Source organism: Tachysurus vachellii, chromosome 12, assembly GCF_030014155.1.
Source record: "Tachysurus vachellii isolate PV-2020 chromosome 12, HZAU_Pvac_v1, whole genome shotgun sequence".
NCBI lineage: Eukaryota > Metazoa > Chordata > Actinopteri > Siluriformes > Bagridae > Tachysurus > Tachysurus vachellii.
The window spans coordinates 18,203,050-18,215,395 of record NC_083471.1 but is presented as its reverse complement, the minus strand read 5'-3'; positions in this window follow the sequence as shown (position 1 = coordinate 18,215,395).

The window sequence follows — 12,346 nt, the reverse complement described above, 5'->3', positions numbered from 1 at the left end:
GCTCAAGGGCCCGACAGTGGCAGCATGGCAGCGCTGGGGCTTTGAGCCTGATCCACTGAACAACATAACAGAGCCTTAACAGCTTGAGCAACAGGTGCTCTAAAGTTAGTAATAACAATAATGGGTTTATAAACCATATGCATTTTCTTTTAAACCTGGTTTTGTACTAAATCAATGAATCAGTTAATTTACTGTCTTAATGTCTGTAACATCTGCACAGCCTGACAGTCTTAGGGAACACATCCTTGCATAGCACCTTGAAGAAAGTTGATTCTTAAAAAAGTTACTCATCTACTGTGACAAGGTAGGTCTAAAAATGTAAACGCTGACTAAATCTATTACCTGAAATCATCTGAAAACTGACATGTGCTTCTCTGTGTACTTTGAATAGGGCTAATGAAATGAGCGCAGTGGGGTTGGGAATGTGGTGTGGAATAAGCAAGTGGTCAGAGTAGTTAGAATGGTGTGTGTGTGTGTGTGTGTGTGTGTGTGTGTGTGTGTGTGTGTGTGTGTGTGTGTTTGGCACCCGGTGTCTGAGCAAAAGTCTGCTTTTCCACTTTACCCAAGTATTTTTATGTCATTTAAGATACTTTAGCTTCATTATGTTTCCAGGACCAAATGAATACTTTCTTCTCATACTGTACCAGGGTTTCTTTCTTTAAGGTCAGATCATCCCAGAGACAAGGCTAAACTGATTTAGCTAAAGGAAAATGGACATATGGTAACCAAATCTTTAGTAAGTTTATCTGTAAATTCTTAAAATACTTAATGCAAAATAATAACCTTTTGAAATGGTCATTTCCCATATCAGCATTCATAGCTCACATCTGAAACTGAAAATGTATTAAACTGCCCTGTGTGCATTGCGCTCACAAACACCCACTATTAACTAGCATCAACAGGGGAGAAAGGAATGACGTCCTTCTCAGCTGGCGAGCAGACAAATTATGCCATCTTGGACTCTCTTTTTTTGGCTTGACATTCTTTTTAAACTCAGTCTATTTGAGTCACATGACTTCACTTTCTCCTGCACCCCACCTCTCTTTCTAGAGCCCCCCTTCTCATCTTCTCTCTCTCCCACCCACTCATGCTGTATGATATCAGCCTCCACCTCCTAAGTTTCCTAAACACTTCTTTTTTTCCTCTTTTATAGACGAGTGGTTGCTATGCAAGTTTAAATTAGCATGTTTATTGCTTATTGTTGCCTCGCTCCTCTCATTTACATATCAAGCTGCCAGGCCTCAGGCTCTGTACTCCAGTCTTAAGTTTAGGAAACAGGCTATTTATTATTAATAAGAACCGCCCTCTCTCTCTCTCTCTCTCTCTCTCTCTCTCTCTCTCTCATACACAGAAAAATAATCTCTGGGCCATGATCCTGGTATCATGCTTCAATAGCCTCTGTACACAGTCAGGTCCGCTTGAGTGCCCCAATGACTGTGCTTAATGCACACACCAAAGCATATTCTCAGGGTTTAAGATGTGCTCCTCTCAGTGAATTACCCTGGAGCATGATATGTGCCAGAATTCATTCCTTGTTTAGAAAAATCATAGTTTCTGGGAATGCTCATTTAGTAAAGGTCATTCGTTTAAGATGAGATTCTTTTCTCTGCTTGAGGCAAAATGTGTAGAAATTGTTGAGAGGGTTTTAAGGACTGCTGCTTCAGCCATATATATATATACGTATATATATATATATATATATATACACTATGTATATATATATATATATATATATATATATATATATATATATATATATATATATATATATATATATATATATATATATATATCATTTGCATTGTAGCACCTTAAAGTAGAATTCTACATTTTTCATTGTACATTTTCAAAAACCTACTGGTAAATGGGTTGCCAGGAAATTGCAGTAAATCTTATAGATTATAACTCTAGCCTGGGGTGATATGCAATATATGATATGCTTTCAATGAGTTCACTATCGTGATTAATTGTGTCATAATATACTGCTAAGACTTCATAGAGATTATTATGATATTTTTCTAATAATATCAGTCGGTGTCACGTTGGACCACTGAGTGTATCTCAGGAAGGCTGGCCACGAGAAAGGAGAATTTTCCTTAGGTTGGACACCGGATCATGATCATGATAAGGTTATTGATGGTGTGAGGAATCATGAGAACTCAGAGGAAAGCCCTGTGTACGCTGGGAGAATATTCATCGAGTCTCCACAGCCATGTCAGTGCAACCTACTGTGCCGTTGTGTTTTTACAGACAAAAAAAAAAACTTTTTTGCAGTTTCATGTTGTATTATGTAGGGTATAAATGACTTCATTATCATATTATGCTTTTGTCAAAATATCCATTCCTAGTTGTGTAATGATGCTGAAGATTTATATGTTACATATGCACATTACAGAACAAGGAAAACTTTTCTTTGCAGATTCTAGCTTGTTAGGATGTTAAGGTAAGACCACAGGGACAATCACTTTACAGTACTGAAATAGAGAGGGTTAAGGGCCTTGCTTACGAGCCTAAAAGTGGCAACGTCAACCCCTGACCTTCTGATCAGTAACCCAGAGCTTTTAACCCAGAGAGCCATTATAAAATGTCATTAATGCAATTTACATTAAATATACAAAACTGCAGTTTCTCCATTCATTGCTGTATGAATTCATCATGTTTTATCCATGAGAGGAGTGTAATGATTGTCAGTATTATGAGGACAACATCTTGTTAATCACTTTAATGAAGGTTTCGAGCACATTTCTGCCAGATGGGATTAAAATATTTTGCAAATGAGCATAAAATTCATTTGTCTCCCCATTTGACTGTCATGCTAGTCTGATCCAAAATTATGCTTGCATGCGCAGTGTGCATGAGACTTGTATAATAATGATGCATTATTATTCCTAATAGTGAAATGCCTAGCCCACATGTATAAAGCTTCTCTAAATACATTTTTATTCCTAACAATTTTTATTATTAGCATGGTCAGCTCTGTAAAAACACTTGATCTTTTCACTTTTTTTTTTTTGCAGTCTAATAAAGACTTGACCTAATCTGAACTAAATCCTGTTTACACTCTGAGCTTATTTTGTACTTTGCCCTGTGAACTTATCTACCCAATACCGAGCTGGATTTGGACCTTTTGTTTTCCTCTCAGTTGTGCTTCTAGTTATTGCCTGTTTGGTTTCACTCTCTCTGCTCCATTAGCACCAGGCCTACAATCTATGACTCGAACCATTTAAAAAATGTTTTTGGCAAATTGAATCATCTTTATTCATTTGGAAAGTTAGTTTGGATTTCACGTTAGCATTTGTAATTAAATATAGAAATATGTAAATAAATATAGAGATTGTGTAAAGCTGAACGGAAGAAATTTTAAGTTAAAAAGGCAAAAACTGGCCAAAGATTTTACAGTGTCACATTTTATATCCTAGCAAGCCTTTAATTATGCATACATTTGATCTATACAAAATAATATCCATAAACACACACACACGAGTACCATATAGTACTAGTTACCTAGCATGCATGAGTGCAACATGGTGTTGTTAAACATGCCCAAACAATTTCCCTCTGAGCTATATAGGGGTCATAGCTGTACATCCTAAAGCACCCATCACTTGCTGTGATCCTCAGACTAGAACCTTATCACATGACCTCCAGTAAAGCCCCAATCTCCTCCTCTCAGTCATCCCATTACTAATGACACTAACCTGTTTGCAGTCACACTGCTCCTGTTAAATGATGCATCCACAACAATAGTGTAGTCTCACTATTATTACATCTGTGGCTATTCCAAGCTTTTGTTACCTGCACATTTTGATTAGCCTGCTTTATAATAAAACTTGAATCTTGCTAATTTATATCTGTTTGCTGTTCGCAGGACCACTGCACTGCCTCATGGTTTAGAGTGTTGCCTAGCCCTTTGGTTTATCTGTCATGCTAGTTTAAGCCAATTATGGACAGCATATAGAGGTCAGTCATCAACATACTGCGTAAACCTGTATGATATTTCCTCATGTTCCTACCACAACTCGCAGGAACCGGAAAATCTTTGTCAGAAGAGCCACTGACCTTTTCTTTCTCATGCTGACAGATCCAAGTGTAAAAAGAAAGACCTCTGAACTTTTACCAGTTGGACATTTTTAACAGTGAGAGCTGTCTGTATGGGTCAGGTTTGATGTACAGTACTGTGTGAGCGTTCATATTGTGGTATGTCAGTTGGAATAAATGTAATTATTTTGTCTAATGTGAGCATACAACTTGAACATGACAGATGATTCGAGCATGCAGCATAGTGTTGTCAAAGAATAATATTTGAAAAATGATAATAAAAAAAAAAATCATACGGTCCATGCATGGTTTAAATCTCAGCAGGTTTTTATAAACAAATGTTTACACCCAAGCTTAGGCAATGTTAGGAGTATTTTAAACATGTAGTAGTGCAAACGTGTTTACAGCTTCACAAGACAATACTCCAGGAAATTGATTTAGCTCCAGGCCACACACACACACATACACAGGTTTTCTCCAACCCTCCACACAAACACAACAATGGGGGTGGCCCCTACTTGCCCCCCAAACAAAATTTATGACATAAAACATTCCAAAACTTAATATTTGAATTAAACAAAACATATTAAATTATAAAATGTAGTGTTGTTGGTTAGTATCCTTATATTTATGAGATTTAATTACACAGAATTTATGATAAATTCATTATTTTATAAAATGTCCTAAAACCGGTGCCCCCTGGCACCATCTCAGGGCCCCCAGTTTGAGAACCACTGGCCTAGACTACTTGTTCTCAGCAGGTGTTGTCAGTGAACAGGCTGTAAAACTGTTGGCTAAGTTACAGACACTCATGAAAAACTCATGCTGATTATCTGGGAAACTTTCTCTAACAGCAGTCATAATGTCATTGTTTGTGTCAAACAAGCTGTGAATTTGTTGTAACATTACAACAGGAGATCATGACTTACTCTGTGCTCAAAGTGATGCTCGCAGCTCCAGAGGTTTTCTCTGTGGGTGAACGAGGATGATGCTGAACAATTCCAGGATATGCCGGATATAGATATATCTTTTGATTGGCTGATAAGTGTCAGGCTCGACTAAGAGCTCCAGGTGAGACGCTCTTGATTCCTGCCCGGTTCCATAGAGACAGCGGTGCGGACTGATACATTTTGGGTGCTGCGGCTTATTAAATATATGATAAATAGTGAGTTTTTCTGTGTGACAAATTCAATGCGTGGCGGGAGTGCGTGACAAAAGACCCAAATGAGTGCTCAATGCGTGGTACTTGAAAGCCCTGTGTATTTGATTCTCCAGTCCAGCATAAAATTCACTATGCACTTGTCCACTTAGTTGCTTTACACAAAGACCACAGCATGCTTTTTAGCATCGTTTGCAAACTTTTCCAAAGGGATCACTGGAAGTACAGTGATCATAAACGACCTACAATCTTACTTTAGCAGAATACATAGTACTTCAGATGTTTACAGCTTAGTTCACGCCATAAACTAGAGTAACGTGACATATCCCGCCAAACAGCGAGATATATTTCCCTTCTTGCGGCAGTGCAGATACACAAATAGCAAATGAAATGACGATGCCTGTTTGTGGGAAGATGAAAATCACTTGTAATGGATTCCGTTTACTGCTGCATACAAATATAATAGTGAGCACAAAAAAGTGCTTCACGCCTTTGCATATCTGTGTGTAAGTTAATACATTTGCTTAGGAAAAAAAGCACTTTGCCAAGAAGAGGAATAGGCAGAGTGCATCATTTTAGAGTTTAGATTACTTTCTCTGTAACACAGCTGGGATCACTTTTCGAATAAAACATGAGGGATGGTCATGCAAATGCAGGGTCAAGCTTAAATCCTGTGAAGAGTTTTATACCATATTCAATATCTCTCTCCACAGTTAAGCAGATGTACCGTGTTTTATGGAATTTAATTATATGGAAGAACAAGCAGAGGCGCATATATCAGGGCCTGTGTGCTTTGGCCTGCGGCTGGCCATGACATTTTTGATCGCACTTCAGGGATCAACAATAAGCAGTTTCTCTGACCCAAAGCACACATCATCTTTTCAAACTGAGACTCAGGCGTTTTCACACTTGGCTTAAATCCACACCCAGGAATGATATTAGGCTTGTTTTAGGGAGTGGCTGTAGAACAATTCATTTCTAACCATAGACTGATAAGACTCAATAACCTTTTGTGCACACACTTGCACAATGACATGCACTAGGTTTATCTGTTTATTACTGATAGTATAATTTTTCAGACGATCAACAGTTTCTTACAGGTTGCAAGGCTGCGTTATGTCAAGCATGATAGAAATGGCGACACAACCAGAGCATGAGGAAACTGATAGATTTGTTGGAGATCAGCAAGCAGAAGACACAGAAAAGCTTCAATAATTTTTACCAGGGAAGGTAGGAGTGATGACGGCACCAAACCCAGGGCTCGGACCCGACTCCTGCTTCCCAATAAGTAATGTAATGTGTGCATTTGAGAGTAGGTTAAGCTTGGCTACGTACTTCAGTTTTCCCAAACCATCACCCCAACATCACTCCTGCCTGACATGGTGATGTGGCCCACCTCAGCCAAAGCAGAATTCCACATTGAGCTGAATGTCCCAAGGGAGGAGGAAGTGGAAAATACCTACTGTATGAGCTGAAGATGGCCAACTACTCAGAGCTGGATGCTGAGTACAGGGAGGCTAGATGGTGGGATGTCATCTATCCTTAGGAGGTCAAATGCTGAAGCTTTAAATACACATCACGTCTCCTCGGGGTACACGGGAGTTCAGCGAGCTAAGCTGTGGAGATCTGGACAAGAGCTGGCCTTTTTAAAAAATATAGCAATATATATAATGCCATATAAATTCATACTAACACAATTTAAATGCATTTGTAGATCATTATTGGCGTGGCCTTTTCAAAAAGTGTTACCAACATTCATTTTTAAGTGTTTGCCACCTTCTTCACCCAGTCTAGCTGTCTCAAAAGGTTTACATATATCTTCTTTTGTGTTTCCAAATTCTCAGTATTAAAATGTTGAGGGCTGTGTGTGGAGTACTTTAAGAGCAGCAGTATATTTTGATTTTAATGCAGCGTTATTGAGTCAGTGTTGCAAAAATGCATCTGCATATTGCTGAGTGAGCAGAAAAAAATCCACAATGAGGCTCTCTAGAGTGCCTTACTTCCTCTAAACACACACACACACACACACACACACACACACAGGGTGGGTGTGCAAGAGAGAGAAAATGATTAGTACGGATAAATAAGTGAAAATCAGGGCACAAAGTGGCAGCCTAACTGAGTTTTATTGCAGTTTGGATTATGCTAACTGTTTAAGGTTAGAAAGTTATACCCAAGTAAAAAGTACCAAATTCCATCTTGAATCCCATGGTGCATCAAATTAAGTTATAATACAGTAAGTCATATATCTTTTTTTCTGACCAGTCAGCATTCTTCCATTAATTCTGGACTCTGTGTACGGTGAGGCCTTAGAGTCCTTCTCTTGTAACTGTGGTTTTAACGTTATCGAAACAGTCAGAGTCTTTAAGGCTACCTAAAACCCCCTGTTATGCAAGTACACAGCCAAGATATCGCAATTCGCTTCTCTTCTTGATCCCAAATTTGCTGTTCAAAGCAGCTTATGTACCTTGGAAAGTGAGCATAAATGGCAGAAAATAAGAGCATCTCCTCTGCGTGTGGAAAGGAGGAAAGGATTAGAGCGAACAATGCATCTCCAGGCTCATAGCTGCAAACTCATTTTCACATATTGCTATCAACTGGCACTGAGCCAGGATGAAATTAATCCCTCGTTCCAGCAGCCTGTAGTGTACAGATTTTGGCTGTGTCTTTACTGTAAATGAAAGTATAGGGTTGAAGGTTTTCATTTCTAAATGCAATGAAGGGATAAATAGCTTGAATTGTATCGTAAGGCACTCAACCAAAAGACAGATCTTCTCAAGGCTACACAGATTCATCCAGATAAACCTGGATCAGTGTATGGGACAAAACTGGAGTGTGGAGCCACTCAGTACAAGCCAATTATACATGTGCCAGGAGCTTTTGTTTACTGCATAATTCCACTGGTTTATTTACTCAGTCGTCCTTTATACCCCATAATGCATTTGAAAAGAAACTCAGTGTAGACAAACTAAGCGCATTTCATCCAATCACTGTAACTGCAATGTTTAAGTTGAGATTTTTTTCTTCTAAGTTTATTTTGAGGTACAACTTTCTTGTGTACCATATTTAAAATTTAAGTGTGCCTATAATAGTGTTAACCTTAACCTATAATCCATTGCACAACACTAATCAATTTTTTGGAAGTTTTTATGTTACATTAATTTAAATTTTGTGATGTAAAGTTCAGTGCATCAAAATCAGCACATCAACACGGCAGAATTCTGATGTGAACCGAGTACCAACTCTGGCAAACACGTGGCCACGTGCACAGGCTTTAACCACAGCCCCTGCAGCAGGCCGCACCTCTATATACTGTAAATCTCCGAACAGTTCATCCTCAGCGTAGGTGTAGAGCTGAGAAAGGTAACAGAGCAGCACAACTATTCCAAGGCCTTGAAAGAAAAATGACTTGGAGTTAGTAAAGAAATATTGAGGGATAGAAAGTAAGGGTGCCCAGGAGTAAAGAGAACATGTCGAAGAAAAAGAAAAGGAGCTCAAGCTTGTGAACAGTAAGTTGCTGCATTTACTTTCGACCAGAGAAAAGGACATTTTGTGTTATTTTACTTTTTGTATTAAGATGAATGTTCCGAAGCTCCCACGTATCCGTCCTCTCTGTGTCACAAAGGCCCCATTTTTCCTCACGTGCACTGCTTCCACATTCAGCTTTGTGGTTCACGCTACTGAATGGTGTAAAAAATCTGATGGCAAATCTGAGCTGATCTGATGGTCGGTGGCCAATGTGCACTTCCTTGTCCATCCCACTTTTGCACATGGTTGCCTTAATTGTTAATCATCTTTTCAGAGGAAAAAAAAAACCTATACCCTTCCTTTACTGACAGACTGTTACATCCTGTGTCTGAAGGAGCGATACAGACGGTCTTTTCTCCCTGCTGCTATTAGACTTTACAATCAAAGCTGCTCCCAGTGAACCAGTCACCATAATACACACTGTTATTACTGTTTCACTGCAATAATAAACAATAACAAAGTATTTTAAACATGTGCAATAACAAATTTTGAAAAATGTGCAATATTACCTATGTGCAATATGTCTTCAGTGTAACTAATACTCTTTTTTTATACATTTTTGTTTTTGTATATACTATATATTATATTATGTCTTTATTCTTTATTCATTTTACAGTATATATTTTTGGTTGCTGTAACTTCCCTATTGTGGGACAAATAAAGGAATATCTTATCTTATCTTATCTTTACTCTGTATGAAATGGTTTAAAACCAGCACGAGCAGTGTATTGGAGACAAAAAGTGACCTAAGCAAAAAAGTTAAATAAATAAGCACAAATAAATGGCATGTGTGGTAATGATAGTGTCAAGCTACTGATTTCAACCCTCCCATCAAATATCCCACCAACTGTCTCTGAATTACAGTACACCAATTAGTATTATCGGCAGACATTACATGTTTTTACTACAGTCCTCAGATCATTTGAGAGCAGTGTTTAGTAGGGGTTAATCAAAATATAACAGGACCCAAACATTATGGTGGACAAACCCTTTATTAAATATTCATTACCCCAAAATAGTGTGCAGTTATGCCTTAGAACTATTAATGTGACCATATACAGTACAGTACATGTCAATGACTACTAGTTTTACTAGTAGACTAGTTTACTTCACAGAATAAACTAGTAGCTGGTTGGTTAGTCTTTATGTTTATGTCTCTAGCACATTTATTTCATAATAATATTAGCCAGATGTTTTTAGTTATTATCGTGAAAATGCTAGCACCTTATGATTATTCTCACACGCTCGTAAATCATAATGTAAATGGCATTAATTTACACTGGTGGTGTTTCTACATTTATATCAGAGAGGATCTCAATTAAGTTCGATCAGCTTAGCTCTTTCTAACAAAAGGGGGGAAAAAATTCTTATTTATTAGTTAGAAGCAGTTTATTAGTTTAGTAGCAGTGTTAAGTAGTAAGACAGCCAATAAAGCATATATACTGTAAAATGATGTACAAATGATGTAGTGGTGATTACTTTATGTGGTTTGTTAGGAACATTTGAATGAATATACCATGAATCGTGCAATTTAAGGAATCTTGATGTTTACACTGCTTTATTGTAGTTACTTTCTCCATGGTATAGTGATATGTCAAGCTCTGATTAATTACAACAAAGCAGTCTATTACGGTTTTAGTTTTCGTCTCTCAACCCTCCTGTTCCATGTCAGTGACCATATTATAGAATTTGCTTACAGACAAAAGATTTTAATGATTTACTCAATGGCTTTAAACCTTTTTTCAATATAGTAGAGTGATGTAGAGGCATATTCAGGACCCAAGATTCTCCAAACAATGGGAGTTCTTCCTATGTCTTTGAACAATAAGACGCACAAGTTGAGGTCAGTAGGTTGGAAACATCACGGCTAATTCAAATAGAAGTACAGATTTTTAAGAACAACCCCAAAAATCTTTGAGTATACTTTTTTCCTTTAAAAGAAAATAAAGAACTGAAGATTATGGGCATACAGTAGATGAAAAGAGTGAGGCAAGATGAGCTGACGCAAGACAACTTGTATCCTGTACACTAGGAAAGACTGAGATTTTTTATTTTTTAATTCAATTTATTTGTATAGTGCTTTTAACAATTGAAGTTTTAAAGTTTAAAATGAAATTGCTCTTCATTTAGGGGGCACGGTGGCTTAGTGGTTAGTGGTAGCTTAGTGGTAGCACGTTCGCCTCACACCTCCAGGGTTGGGGGTTCGATTCCCGCCTCTGCCTTGTGTGTGTGGAGTTTGCATGTTCTCCCCATGCCTCGGGGGTTTCCTCCAGGTACTCCGGTTTCCTCCCCCGGTCCAAAGACATGCATGGTAGGTTGATTGGCATCTCTGGAAAATTGTCCATAGTGTGTGAGTGCGTGAGTGAATGAGTGTGTGTGTGTGCCCTGCGATGGGTTGGCACTCCGTCCAGGGTGTATCCTGCCTTGATGCCCGATGACGCCTGAGATAGGCACAGGCTCCCCGTGACCCAAGGTAGTTCGGATAAGCGGTAGACAATGAGTGAATGAGAGTGAGTGCTATTCATTTCTAACGTCTATCCCTAACAAGCAAGCCTAGGCAATGGTGGTAAGGAAAAACTCCCTGAAATGATATGAGGAAGAAACTTGAGAGGAACCAGGCTTAGAAGGGAACCTCAACCTCATTTGGGTGACACTGGACAGTAAATAATGTAAATGTAAATAATATCCTTTCTACAACAGCTTGTAGTTGAGTAGAATTATGCAACCAAGAGCTCCCGAGGAACTAACAGGTCAGCGCAATTTCTGAGTTCATTACAGATTTAACAATAATTCCTTCCTGCCGAAATCCTCAAACGTTCACAAAGCTGACAGGCGCAATGGCAGTTCAAAGAGGGTTTGATCATCTCCAAGTGATTCTATACATGAAATGAATCCACATTTGAATACTTTTAAACCTGCATTATTCAATGTTCAACCATCAACAATCTTATCACCGCTTTGTTGCACTGTACCCGATTAATGCTGCAAATGAATCAGTATTTTTCCAGTCAAATCTTGAAGCTTTTATTGTCATTTCAGTCATATATAGCTGACGCAGTACTTAGTGAAATGAGACAGAGTTTCAGGACCATTGTGTACCAGGACCACGCAGTACTTAGTCTCTGAGACAGAGTTTCAGGACCATTGTGCTACACAGAACAACACGGTGCTAAATAAAACTAGACAGAGCTAAGGACTTAAATGAAGTTGTCCTAGCTACATAAAGTGCATGGTGTGCAAACTAGTGCAAGACAAAAGACAATGCAAAACACTACAAGACAGATAGCACCGACCAGTGTATACACAGTATATTATACTGTACATTGGGCAAAAATAGAGGACTCTGAACAAAGAGGAGTTGGATGAGGTATTTAAATATGGTGTTTAAACAGCAATTGAGTGAGTGTGCAAGACAGCTTGTGCATGATAGCAAATGTGTGCATGATAGCAGATGTGTGGTGCTGTAGACATGGATGTATACAGAAAAAGTGTTCGAGTGTGTTTTTGATTTGGTGAGTTTTACACTGTGGTGATAAGAAATTAGATAAAGCTGAAAAGAAATTTCTTACTTTGAAATCAGACATTGCCAATCAGGCTCCAATGAATTACTGCTTTGATGGT